At 38.2% G+C, this 11,474-nt stretch overlaps 1 protein-coding gene across 1 annotated transcript in view; it reads left to right on the top strand.

Annotated features, from left to right (window-relative positions):
• The first annotated feature begins 723 nt into the window (after nt 1-723).
• The window catches only part of GRIA3 (glutamate ionotropic receptor AMPA type subunit 3), a 280,633-nt gene continuing 269,882 nt past the window's right edge, over nt 724-11,474 (top strand). Inside the window, exon 1 of the mRNA XM_015860743.3 lies at nt 724-809. The gene's annotated coding sequence lies outside the window, so the exon portion shown is untranslated. The remainder of the gene's footprint in view (nt 810-11,474) is intronic.

Genomic DNA, 11,474 nt, shown 5'->3' with positions numbered 1-11,474 from the left:
AATATTCTCTCATCCTCCAACACTTTTCAGTGGAAGAATTTTAATGCAAGAAGTAGTGCTTTTGTGCTTACTGGCCCTAGAAAACTTCCATGAATCTGTCCTGTTGTTTCTTGAGCCTGGGTACTTTTTCAGCATCCTTCTCTTCTGCAGTGATGCACAACAGAATCCAAACACCTGTGCAGAATCATAGTTTGTTTTGGTTTTGCTTTCTGGTTTCATCTAAAGTTCCTTACCTCTTTTTATCTGCACAGATGATTGAAATTCAGTCTCTATTCACTACAGTACACATGGTTTTAGACTTCTATCTCAGCTCCATCATTTGTCTCTCTTTGAAGGGTCCATGTACCTGTAGTTGCCCTTCAGCAATTATTTCCTGCCTTTTCTCATCCTTACCCCATTTTCTTGAGCTGTTTCTGGGTCTTCTGCATTGGTGAGGAGAAAGGAATTGCACACAGTAGAAGAATATATTAACTACGTAATGTAATTTTTCATGTTTAACCTCCAGATTCAATTTCTGAGCAGGCATGGTCAGCTTAGCAGCTGTCATACTGGATGTGAAATTTGAACTGTTATTCTGCATTGTTTCTCTTGCCACTTGAATTCCCAGTTGTCTTAACAGAGCTCTTCAGTCAGCCCTTATTTTCACAGCCTTGAATGATCTAATCAGCAAACTTAAAGACAAGCAAACTGATGTAACGTTATTTTGTCTATTTTGCAGCTGAGTCAAAGGCACTGTATACTGCAGTGGAGGGCATCCAAAACACACAGAGGAGAGTAGCAGCCTTAGCTCTGGATTCCACAATTTAATGGTGAGTCAGATGCAGTCTTACATTCCAAAAGTATTTGTGCTGGACCTACTCTACAGCTTTTCTCATATGTGTCAGAAGATGTTGGTGAATGCAGCTGTCTTTATGAGCACCTAGAAATGCAGATTCTTGTATGTATTCTCAGCATAAACATCTTTGGAACAAACAATTTATTTATTTATTTAAAATTACCAAGACCCTTTCAATTGACTAAGTAATGAGAGATCTTCCTGTTATGCTGTCCCCTAACTTTTCTGCTCAGATTTAAGAAAGTAGCAAACTGTTACACAGTTTCTAGGCAAGTGAGCTGCCTTTCTTATAAAGATTTAACGACATTCTTTAGCTCTCAGCACATTCTTTATAGAAAATCAAAATGATGGTGTTTCATTAATGGCATCCTTTTACTTTGCCTGGGTAGGCTGGCCTTTTAAAGCACTAGATTAGCACTCAGTAACTTCCTTTCTGGATACTGAACTTGCCTAGTCTCTCAAAAATCACTTCTCTATGACTGGAGTTTAATTTCAGGCTATTTAAATATTGGCTTTTCCAACTCAGATGAATGTAGGAGGCACTATTTGTCATACTTAAAATGCGCATCGTGGTGAAAGTCTCCACTGGAGTTCTAGAACATAGGATCTCTGGAAAAGACAGAAATGTCCTGCATGCTCATTTATCCAAAAATAAGAATAAAATTACAAGTCAGAAGCTTTGCTGAATAGTTCAGAATGTTAGAATGTTAATATTGCAGCACTCGGATGCAAGGTAGGAACAAAATGTTATTGACTATCATTAATCTCTTCATACACTTTGGCTATGGTCACATTTTGAGGGAGCAAGCAAGGCTTTTCTTTCAGGATGAGTCTTATACCTTGTGGGCTGAGTGTTAGTAATTGCTATTGCAGCACAGATAAAATGTGCTATTTAACATGCTCAATGGAGACAAAAAGTCTTAGCTCTGCCTTCATACAACAATTTCAACTCCAAAAAGGCAGCTTTGTCCTTGAACTGGCAGAAGTAAGCCAAATAGTTGCTCAAAGTTAGCTTTTTTTTTTTTGCTTTTTTTTTTTTTTTTTTGCTTTTTTTTTTTGCTTTTTTTTTTTTTTCCCACCCAAGTGAAAGCTATGCAAGCTATATCTAAATTCATTCTATGTGAATTACTGTGATCTTGATTAGAGTTTCAGCTTTGGAAAACGAAGTCAGTAGGGAATACATTTTAAAGCAGTTCTGCTTCAGTTGCTTCCCAGATTAGTTAGAAAGTGCTCAGTGCCTTTCCACTTGGCCCCCATTGCTTCCTAGAACGCTTACAACTGAGAATGCTTCACCACAAAAGACCAGTCCTTTAATTAAGTCCAAGTTAATGGTTCTCACATGTATCCCACTTGGATGTAGAATATTTTCTAGCATGGCTTGGGTCATGGCTGATACACTGGCTAGGTTCTCATATTGTAGCAGTTAGTAAGTGAGTGTGTTATACGTCTTGCCTATAGTAACTACTTCAGGTGGCAACTTGCTGACTTTCTCCACAGCATCTGTGGCTGTTAAGCTATCCAGGTTCCCTGTCTGTTTTAGGGCAACTTGTTGCATCAGAGTCTGCTGTCCACTGACTCTGGATGGCCAGCCTAACTGTTAGATCACTGGATTCCTTTTATCATTAACCAAAAATTTGGATTACTTGTTCTGGCAGCAGTAGAGTGAAACTATATTCCTTAGCTTGACAACAGTGTAGGAGTGATTGCTGGTTAGAACTCAGCAGCTATGGGCCAAAGTTTGTGCTTTTGTGGGGGTGTTATTTTTTTCCCATTTCTTGTACAAATCACCAGTGTGAGAAGAGTTAGGATTACTCATGTGATTTATATCTGCAGATCCAAGACTGAGTTGCTGGACAGTTGGCTTTATATGTACCCATGTGAAAATAAAATGTTTATCATGGTTAGACAATCAGGAATCTGGGTCATACAAATGATTATACATTGTCTGATTTTTAAAGGATACAAATAAGCCTATTTTCATAGATGTAGTTGAAATTTTATTGCAAGTAACTGAAACTGGGTCTCTCCTGAGACACACCAAATTCTTCACCCTCATGCTCTGAGCAAAAGAAAAATGAGCATTCAATGTGAAGTCATGATTTGGGAATGTTCTCTTTTCCTGTATATTTGTAATATGCTCTTGGCTGACCTACAAAGAGTAATTAGAGAAAAGACATGTAGTGATCAACTGCTTTGTTGTAGTTTGCTACTAAAGCTTCTTCAGCCGTTGTATAAGGTTGCTTTTGAGGATATTTCTTTCTTTGAGATTTTGGCAAGCATTCCCTGCATGAGGAGGTATTTGTAATGGTTTCCCCCATTTGTTTTGTTTAAGCATTCTTTGAGCAGTATCTTATAGTATGCATCCATTCTTCTGTTTCTTACTTTAGCTGACATGAACATTGACTTAATCCAGCAATGTGTTAGATTTTAAGGCACAGAAATCCATTGAATCAGTCGTTTTGTATGCATATCACAGCATCGAGTAGCAGCACATCAACTCTGTACAAGGAGAATATAAGCTTCTAGAACATAACTTCAAATCAAGTTTAATACTTAGGAGCATTTTTCTTTTCTGGAAACAAACTTGCTACGTTTGGAGCAATTCTACTTGAACAGAAAAATTAAAGAGATCTTCTTAAAATCAAATCCTGTTTACCGTAGGTATGAAACCAGTTTAGTTTGATCTAACAAGATTTTAGAACAGAATTGCAATCCAATGCATCTTTCTGCAGTGGGTTAGGATTGTATGAATTTATATGTATCAATAGCTGCCTGAGTTACATTCTTATTCTGGCTTAACCTTAAAGTTACCTTAAAGTAACCTTAAAGTTATTGGTCACATTGCTTCTTGTCGATTTTTGGCATTTGCAGCCTCTGGAATCCTGTGATAAATTAACTTTTTATTCTTATGGAGGAGAAAAAATACCAAATCTCTGCTGCAAACATTGGATCTTTCAACTGGAGACCTGCAACTTTCATGGGGATTCAAGCTGTGTGATTTGAACATAGAATAAAATAGAAAAAGATCCCTTGGATCCAGCCTGATACTACAGAAATTAAGTAATCTCTGGCCTGTCCTTTGATATTTTCATCATGTGGAAAGTAGGTGATTTGGTAGTAAAACCTGGAGTTTTATAAAGCGCTGTATGTAGGGGCATACGCTGTAATTTATCAAAGCCATAGCTAAGCTACACTTTGTGTGAAGCTGCAAAAATTAGTCAAAATTTGGTTTGTTTCATGGTCATCTGCTCACGTTCAGTGTTGATCTGAAAAAATTTTGGCCTGGATAGTTGTGCTGCTGTGTTCCTCCTTTGTTATGTAATCCACTACTTTTTTCTATTTGTGCATTGACAGTTGTAGCCTTCAGTTTTATTGGAAATGTTTTACTTGTTGTGAAATGCAGAAATGCATGCAGAAGACAACAGCTGACACCTATCATCTCCTGGTGAGCTTCTCATTCTCAGCTGAATTATATTTTCTGCAGTAGAATGTAACCCGATCATCTGCAATCATTCAAAAACTAATCAGGAGGAGCTCCTGGAAATGACAGTTTGGGTTTTGGTTTATGACAGACACGCTTATGTCTTGCATATCGTCTTTGTACTTCCATGTGCATGGCAAGTGAGCACAGATGCTGTGCCTGTCTTCCTGCTCCCTGGAAGAGTTGTGTCACTTAGTAGGATCAGCACTGGAGATGTAGGTCTCCACTGCATCTACAAATCTGCTTGACTAGATTCACTAAAAAGAACTTATCTGTTTGACAGTAATAGCTGTAAAACTTTAAAATGAGAAGACTAATTTGTGTGGCTAAGTAGAGCTTGGTGCAGACAAATCCTGTGGTTGCCTTTTTTCTACTATGTTAATTTTTGTCAGCGTTGTGATGATATTAAGTATCACTCTTCTAAATATCACAAGTATGCAGATAACTTATTTCTTAACATTGCACTAGGTTGGTGGTCTTAGCTGAGTGCAGTACCTTTGCAATTGAATACTTAGGGTTATAACTTTGTCTGCAGCATAAAAACAACTGAAGGGGCTCTTGGACAGTGTCTGCTAGTGGAACTGATTTCATTCTTGGAATCTGCTTGCTGTATTGATTTGCCAAGAAAACTCTAGCTCTTGTTCCAGACTCTGCATGGATGGTGGTGTTATAGCATAGAATATCACAAGCTTTTTCTTCCCTGTGCTTTTTGTAAGAAAAATCTTAATGTTAGTAAACTCAACTAGAGTTTTTTTGTTTTGTTTTGTTTTTTGTCTTTTATGGTTAGATTTTAATTTGCATAGTGGAAGACCTGGTTTGTGTGAATAGCAGGAGGTTTTACCCCTAGAACAGGCATTTCTGATAGGCTAAGGATGTCTGAAGAAGAGCTCTCATCCTAGGCTGATCTATGTATGAATATAGAGTGAACTACAGATAGTCAGATCAGACTCTATCTCGTTGCTTTTTGCAAAGCTGACCTGCAAAGCTTCCAAATTCTGTTTTTTCACATGGACATGAGGAGGGTGTCAGAGCAGCAGGTTTGGATAAAGTAGCAACTGGAAATCTAAGGCTGAGTTTGAATGCCTGTGGAAATCACTTCAGAGCTCCCTGTGAACATGAAGATTCCAAAGTTTGCTTATGACAGGAGATGGAGAGAAGGGCTTAGAGTATAGAAATCCTCCAGGAAAAATAAAAAGAAATTGTAAATGGAATTTTTCTACCTATTTTAGCACTTTTTAAAACTAAACCACACCATTACACTGGTCATAACTTAAAATATATGTATATATGTAGATATTAAAATACCACTTTAAAAGAAATGAAATTGCTAGGCAAAACATTTGCCTTTTATAATACCTTGTGTCTCTTTTCATTATTCAGACCACTGGATAGTTTGTGTTGAAAGATGCTAATTTCTGCAGATGCTCAGAGCATTCACTAAAGTGAAATAATTAGTTTGCTTCTAAATGTCAAAGTTTTCTTGCACTTCCAGCATCTATGTTACTTAATGACATTCAGCCCTGAGAGAGAATTATGCCTACAGGAAGAAAATTGATAAAATGGGATATTTAAAAGAGCAAACTATGTATCTTCATAGAAGAAAATTGTTTGAATGAAGGCCAGTGCATAAATTTGGACAGCGCTTGCTTGTACTCATGCTACCTATTTGATTGGTCTGCTAGATAAGGTCTATCATATATTGCCCTCCCCTCCCCCCCCCCCCCCAAAAAAAAAAAAAGACCCTCATCATTTCATATATAACATATATTCTTTTATAAAGTCATCTGCATTTTCTTTATTGGAAGATTTGTATTTTTAGTCTAAGGACAAATATTTTGTTGGAACTGGTAGAGGAAAAGAAAAATGGCAAAGGTTTTCCTTTGAATCTGTATCATCATTTCACCTAAGACCTCAGTTATTCTGGCTTACTGTAGAAGTTTACTGTTTTGGGAACATGTCTAAACATTTTAAGATATGTTTGTGCCTCTCCAGATCCATCCCCTTATCTGATACTGGGCTGGAGGCTAAATTGTAGTCGTCAACACTTCTCCATGAAGAATTATGCTGAGAACTCCCATTTTGTTTCAGTGCAATGATGTCACCAAATCGCCAAGCTTGAAATAACTGACCTAAAGATGATCCCCATTCATTTATACCCTAGCAGGAAAAGCTTCAACTGACATTGTGTTCTAGGGAAAGAATTTGAGTGGCAGTAAAATTATCTTCAGGGCACAAGCTTGGTATACAGTAGTTGATAGGCATGACCCTAATTGCTATCCAGCAGAGAATAATTTCATTAGCATGTAATTGAATCAGGTGTTAGGAAGGGAGGATCATTTACCCCAGGCCCTTTGCTCCCCACTGCTTCTGGGCTCAACCAGCATTGCATCTGGTCTCACACTGTCCTGTGCAGGCCTTTGTGTCACTGTGGCCTGGCTGGGCTATTTCAGACATAAGCTCCAGCAAACGCTTTGTGCTGAAGGATGCCCGTAAGGTGCTGGAAAGAAGGGGTGTGAGCTTTACTCTCCGGTTATTTACTACCCATTTAAATGTGTAACATGATTTGCAGTTTGCTGAATAGTCAGTATGTACTTGAGGAATCTGATCACTATTTTAAGAAAGGTGGTGAGCGCACTCTAGGAAAAAGAAGGCACAGTCTGTGTTTATATGGGAGGAGGCTGAACCTTTGATCTGTGGTTGGTATCTCCAAGGGCTACACCAAAGCAGCATCACTCCAAGAGCCCCAAGGTTAAGAGGTTTACCCGAGAAGGCTCTCTGGAACTATGTCCTGTAGTAAACTCACACTTTCCTGAAGCAGAAACATGAGTAGTCCTTTCCTGGGCATTTCCATAGACAGACAAAGGTCACAAGCCAAAACCCATCCTCCTGCCTCATAGTGGCCCATTGGGTAGAACAGAGAGCTCTCTTGGTGTAATCGTAGTTTGGTTGGAGTGATGGTAAAGAGTTTGATTCATTTTATTTCCTCTCATAAATTAGTATAACCCTGTGGTTTGATTTGAGCAGTTTATTTGTAGTTCGTGATACCTCAGCTCAAATGAAAAGTAGCACTTCAAAACAGCTGGATATTAGACTATTCCCCACCTGAGATAGAGGGATGTTAATTGGTCCCTATCAGTCCTTCTGGAAACCTTTCCTACAGGGATGCAATGTTGACTTTAGCTCTTTGTAAATAGCTTTACATGAAATTCCATCGCCTCTAATTTTTGTTATCTATCTGAAATTTAGCTCTGCTGTGCTGTCGGCACTAATCCAAGAGTGTTCTATGTGAGAGGTCATTAGCTGGGAGGTTTTGCCTGAATGAATGTTTAGAAAGTTTCTGGGAAGAGGGAGCAGAACACCAGTGCCAGTAGCTGACTCTGACGTCCTGCTCCAGGTAATGATTTCCTGTATGTAAGTAGCATTTTGTGCAGTGATGAGAGGAAAAAATGGTTAGTTATATCCTCTGTATGAGGCTCTGCACGTGGCAGCAAAGGAACAGAAAGCTGGGAGCAGGAATATAGGGCAGAACTGGCATCTGCAGGTGCTTAAATTTACGGTCCTGAATGAACTGTTCTTCATGGGGTGTTTTTTTTAAAGTTCTCAAGTGCATTAATAATAAGATACGTATAAATTTAGCTTGTCATTTGTCAAATGTCTCCTTTTCTAGCTTCTTAATCTCCCAGGATTAATGAGATATCACAGTTACTGACCAAAAAGCTTTTTGTTTCTGGCTATTTATGAACAATATCAAGACATTCGGCAAAGAAGTAGGAGCTTTTCACTTCTCAAAAGGAGAAGGCCATATTGTTGAGTAAATTGCATACAGCGTATCTCTATTGTTGTTCTTATTATTTAAAAAGAGGCCATTTTTTGGAAAGTGAATCCTCTCTTCAGGGCAAATGAGAAAGCGGGCAGGTCTTCATGTTGGCAGGTGCTTTTTAAAGAATGGCTCTTTATTTTGCAAGGGAACAAGCTGGAATGTCACTGTCAGTACTGAATTTGCAGTGTTCTTATAACTCATCCTTTTCATGCAGCATGGAACAGATCTGATTGTAATTTTTTGGTGGAATATCTCTTTTTGACCAGGGTTTCAAAGAACAGCATCTTACATAGGTTCACGTACCCTAATAACAGCCTGTTCAGCAACCTGCTGTCCAGTAGTGAGGGAAGCAGGCTGGAGAAAAGCCATGCAGTGTCTTAGTGCTCAATGTATCTCCAGTGCAGAAGCTTAAATGAGAGTATAATTAAAGCTGTGGTACACCCCAAAGTACTGAATTTTTTACCTTTCATGTCTCTGAGTATCACTGTGAATTCTTTCTCTTGATGCAGAGTTTGTGTGGGGGAAGAGTCTGCTAGTGTTTAAAACAAGGACTGTCCTTGTACCTGCATGTAGAGTAACTGCTGTTGGAGACTGCCTAAAGGCTGCAGTAAACATGCTGCTCTTTTCTAATAAATTATGCCCTTAGGGGAAAGAAAGCATCCATAGGGAGCACAAATATTAAGTTTTGTTGTTGCAAAAGTACTGAACGTGTTCTCAAAGCTCAAAAATCTTGCTTTGTGTTTGTGCAGGTGCAGTTCTGTTCTGGAGTGGTTGACATTGGTTTTGATTTGAATTTTTTTTCAGCATACTCTATAGCCTATTTTCAGCCTTTTCTATTGTGAAAGAGGCACTTAGAGTCTCCAGACTTAAAACAGCTTGCGGGTATCACCAAAGGTTCTATAATACAAAATATTCTCCAGTGCAGTAGAAAATTCTGTCTACTTTAGGAAGATAATTTAATAATTTGGAAGCATGTATCCAATTATTTTGATTTAAAGGATCTAATTACTGACACTAAATGCTTAGAACTTACAATTGCAATCACCTGTGAACAATCATTCTGAATGCATCTTGACTATTCAAACCTCTCTTGTCTAAGACTATTCTATGTTGTTCTTCCAACTGTTTTACTATTTGAGTCCTGCAAGTGCTATCCCATCGTGCTCTAATTGAATGGCTTCTACAGATACCATATCAGCCCATCAATATTAATGTGCCAGAAAGCAAGTGCTCTTGTCTCTACAAAGCTAATTTAAAATATTTCTAGAATATACTTTTGAATTTCTTTCCTTTGTATTATTTTAGATAACACTTCGATTTAAATAAACTGCCTGTGAGGCATTACAGCTTGATCAAAATGTGCTGTATTGTTCTATTGGTATGACTTCTTGGGGCTCCAATAAATCATTTTCTGATTCTTCCATTTGCATTTTTTAAGTATTTAATTCAGTTAGCATGGGATTGCCTTAACTGGAGGAGCAACATTTATCAAAGAAAGTTTGAGCTGAAATATGGAATAAGAAGCTTTTGGAGTATGAAGCAAAAGATTTCTGTTTCCTTCTGGTCCACAGGAGTTGACAGAAATGTAAAATGCTGGTTGGAGTCAGGGCAGGAAGTAGGATTACAGGCAGCACTGTGTGTCGGGTATTTGTTTATTAGTAAGAAATTGACCTGTTCTATTTTGATAGAAGCAACTGCTTCTCTGTGCAACCAACTTCAGAAAAATTCTAATCTTTAGCCCACGCTGTGAAGGAACCCACGGACAAGCTTTTGCTCAGGGCTTTACTGCTCTTCTTCTTTGGCTTCAAATGGAACACACATTTTTTCTCTAGTTGTAATTATAGAAAGCAAGTGACTGCTTTTCTTCAGTGAAACATCACAGTGATGTTCTTTAAATAGGTATGTCTACTGAAGAACTAAAATATTAAGCAGGATGAAAATTTACCTTTTTCTTCTGCCCTCTAATTTGATGTATACAGCGTTGCAATCCTGTAATTATAGCTTCTGATTTTTGGCATACAAAATGTGGGCAAGTGTTTCAGCATTCTTTTGTGCTGAAATGTAGAGCCTGGGACACGGGCTCTTCCTGCGTGTGCAACATCACATGATTTCTGGGTATCTTTGCTTTTCATCTGATTTCTTGTTTCTATAAAGTTGGTGAGGGAAAAAAAGTCTTTCATCTGCTTCTTAATTTGGGACATATTTTTTTTCTATATATTTCTTTTTTCAGTTAGCCACCCCAGAATTGATCATAGGAAGGTCTCTTCTGCATGAAGGATAGGGCTGTAGCTTTAATAGCACACACGTGGAGGTCACTTAATGAATCTGGATTAGGTTGAACCAACTGTACTTTCCGTCTGCCCAGTTTTGCCTAGAATTCAAGGAAAGCCATGCACCAGAAAAGCCATGATGAAAGCCTGATATTCCTTTTTCATTTCCCAGCCTTCAAAAGTACTCAGTTGGTGCCATGTGCCTTAGTCTCCAGATGAAGCAGTAGCAACAGGTATGAAGCTTATGGAATTTACTTGATAATTGGGATTTAAATGTGTGTTATTCATTAGCAAGAAGCCAAAGGTCTGTCATACTTTATGTTCAGGGAAATAAAGATGTTAGTAGAGCCAGAAGGGGAAGGCCCTATTTACACAGAGTTGCAGAGCTTTGGCAATAGCAAGTAGCTACCAGCTGACTCACTTCTGCATGATGAACTATGAACATTTTTCAGTTTTGATGAGAATGACGAACCCAGCAGCCAGTCCCAAACCCATGACGGTGCAAACCTTCTGAATGTAAGCCAAGCAAGATTAATTTACTTCCTTCCCTGTTGCATGAATGATAAGTAATTCAGAATTTCTAATATAACTCGGCTATGTATAGCTAACAGTCTATATTTTCAACTGTGCGTACTCTTCTTGTGGTGGTTTCCAGGTTTTGGCTATGAACAGTGAGATCCCAGATGTCTGAATTTTTGAGGCATGTGAAACAATGAAGGTGCTGGCAGCAGTGTAGCTTAATTTTGCTAGAAAGTATGAATTTTTCTATCAAAACATCTGAACGTGGATAGCTTATTTCTTCTTTCCCTCCCTGCTAGTGTAACAGTAAAATTTCAGATGTTTTCAATGCACAAATTAATGTGGAGCTGAGAAATGCAGAATCCATTTTAGAAAATGATGAGAAATGTGTATTTTGCTGCGTGTCAGAGGTCAATTTAGATAGTTTCAGTTCTTAGTTGAGATATATTGATTTTCATGCTTTTCCCATTAGTTAGAATGGCATATACAGGATACCAAATATGAACAGTAGCTGAGGTTCATATATCACCGTCCCAAAGCCAACAAAGA

The sequence above is a fragment of the Coturnix japonica genome, chromosome 4 (genome assembly GCF_054131305.1).
Source record: "Coturnix japonica strain WE chromosome 4, WE-NBRP24, whole genome shotgun sequence".
Classification (NCBI taxonomy): Eukaryota; Metazoa; Chordata; class Aves; order Galliformes; family Phasianidae; genus Coturnix; species Coturnix japonica.
The sequence above is the reverse complement of the archived record's forward strand: the minus strand, read 5'-3'. Positions and strand labels throughout refer to the sequence as shown.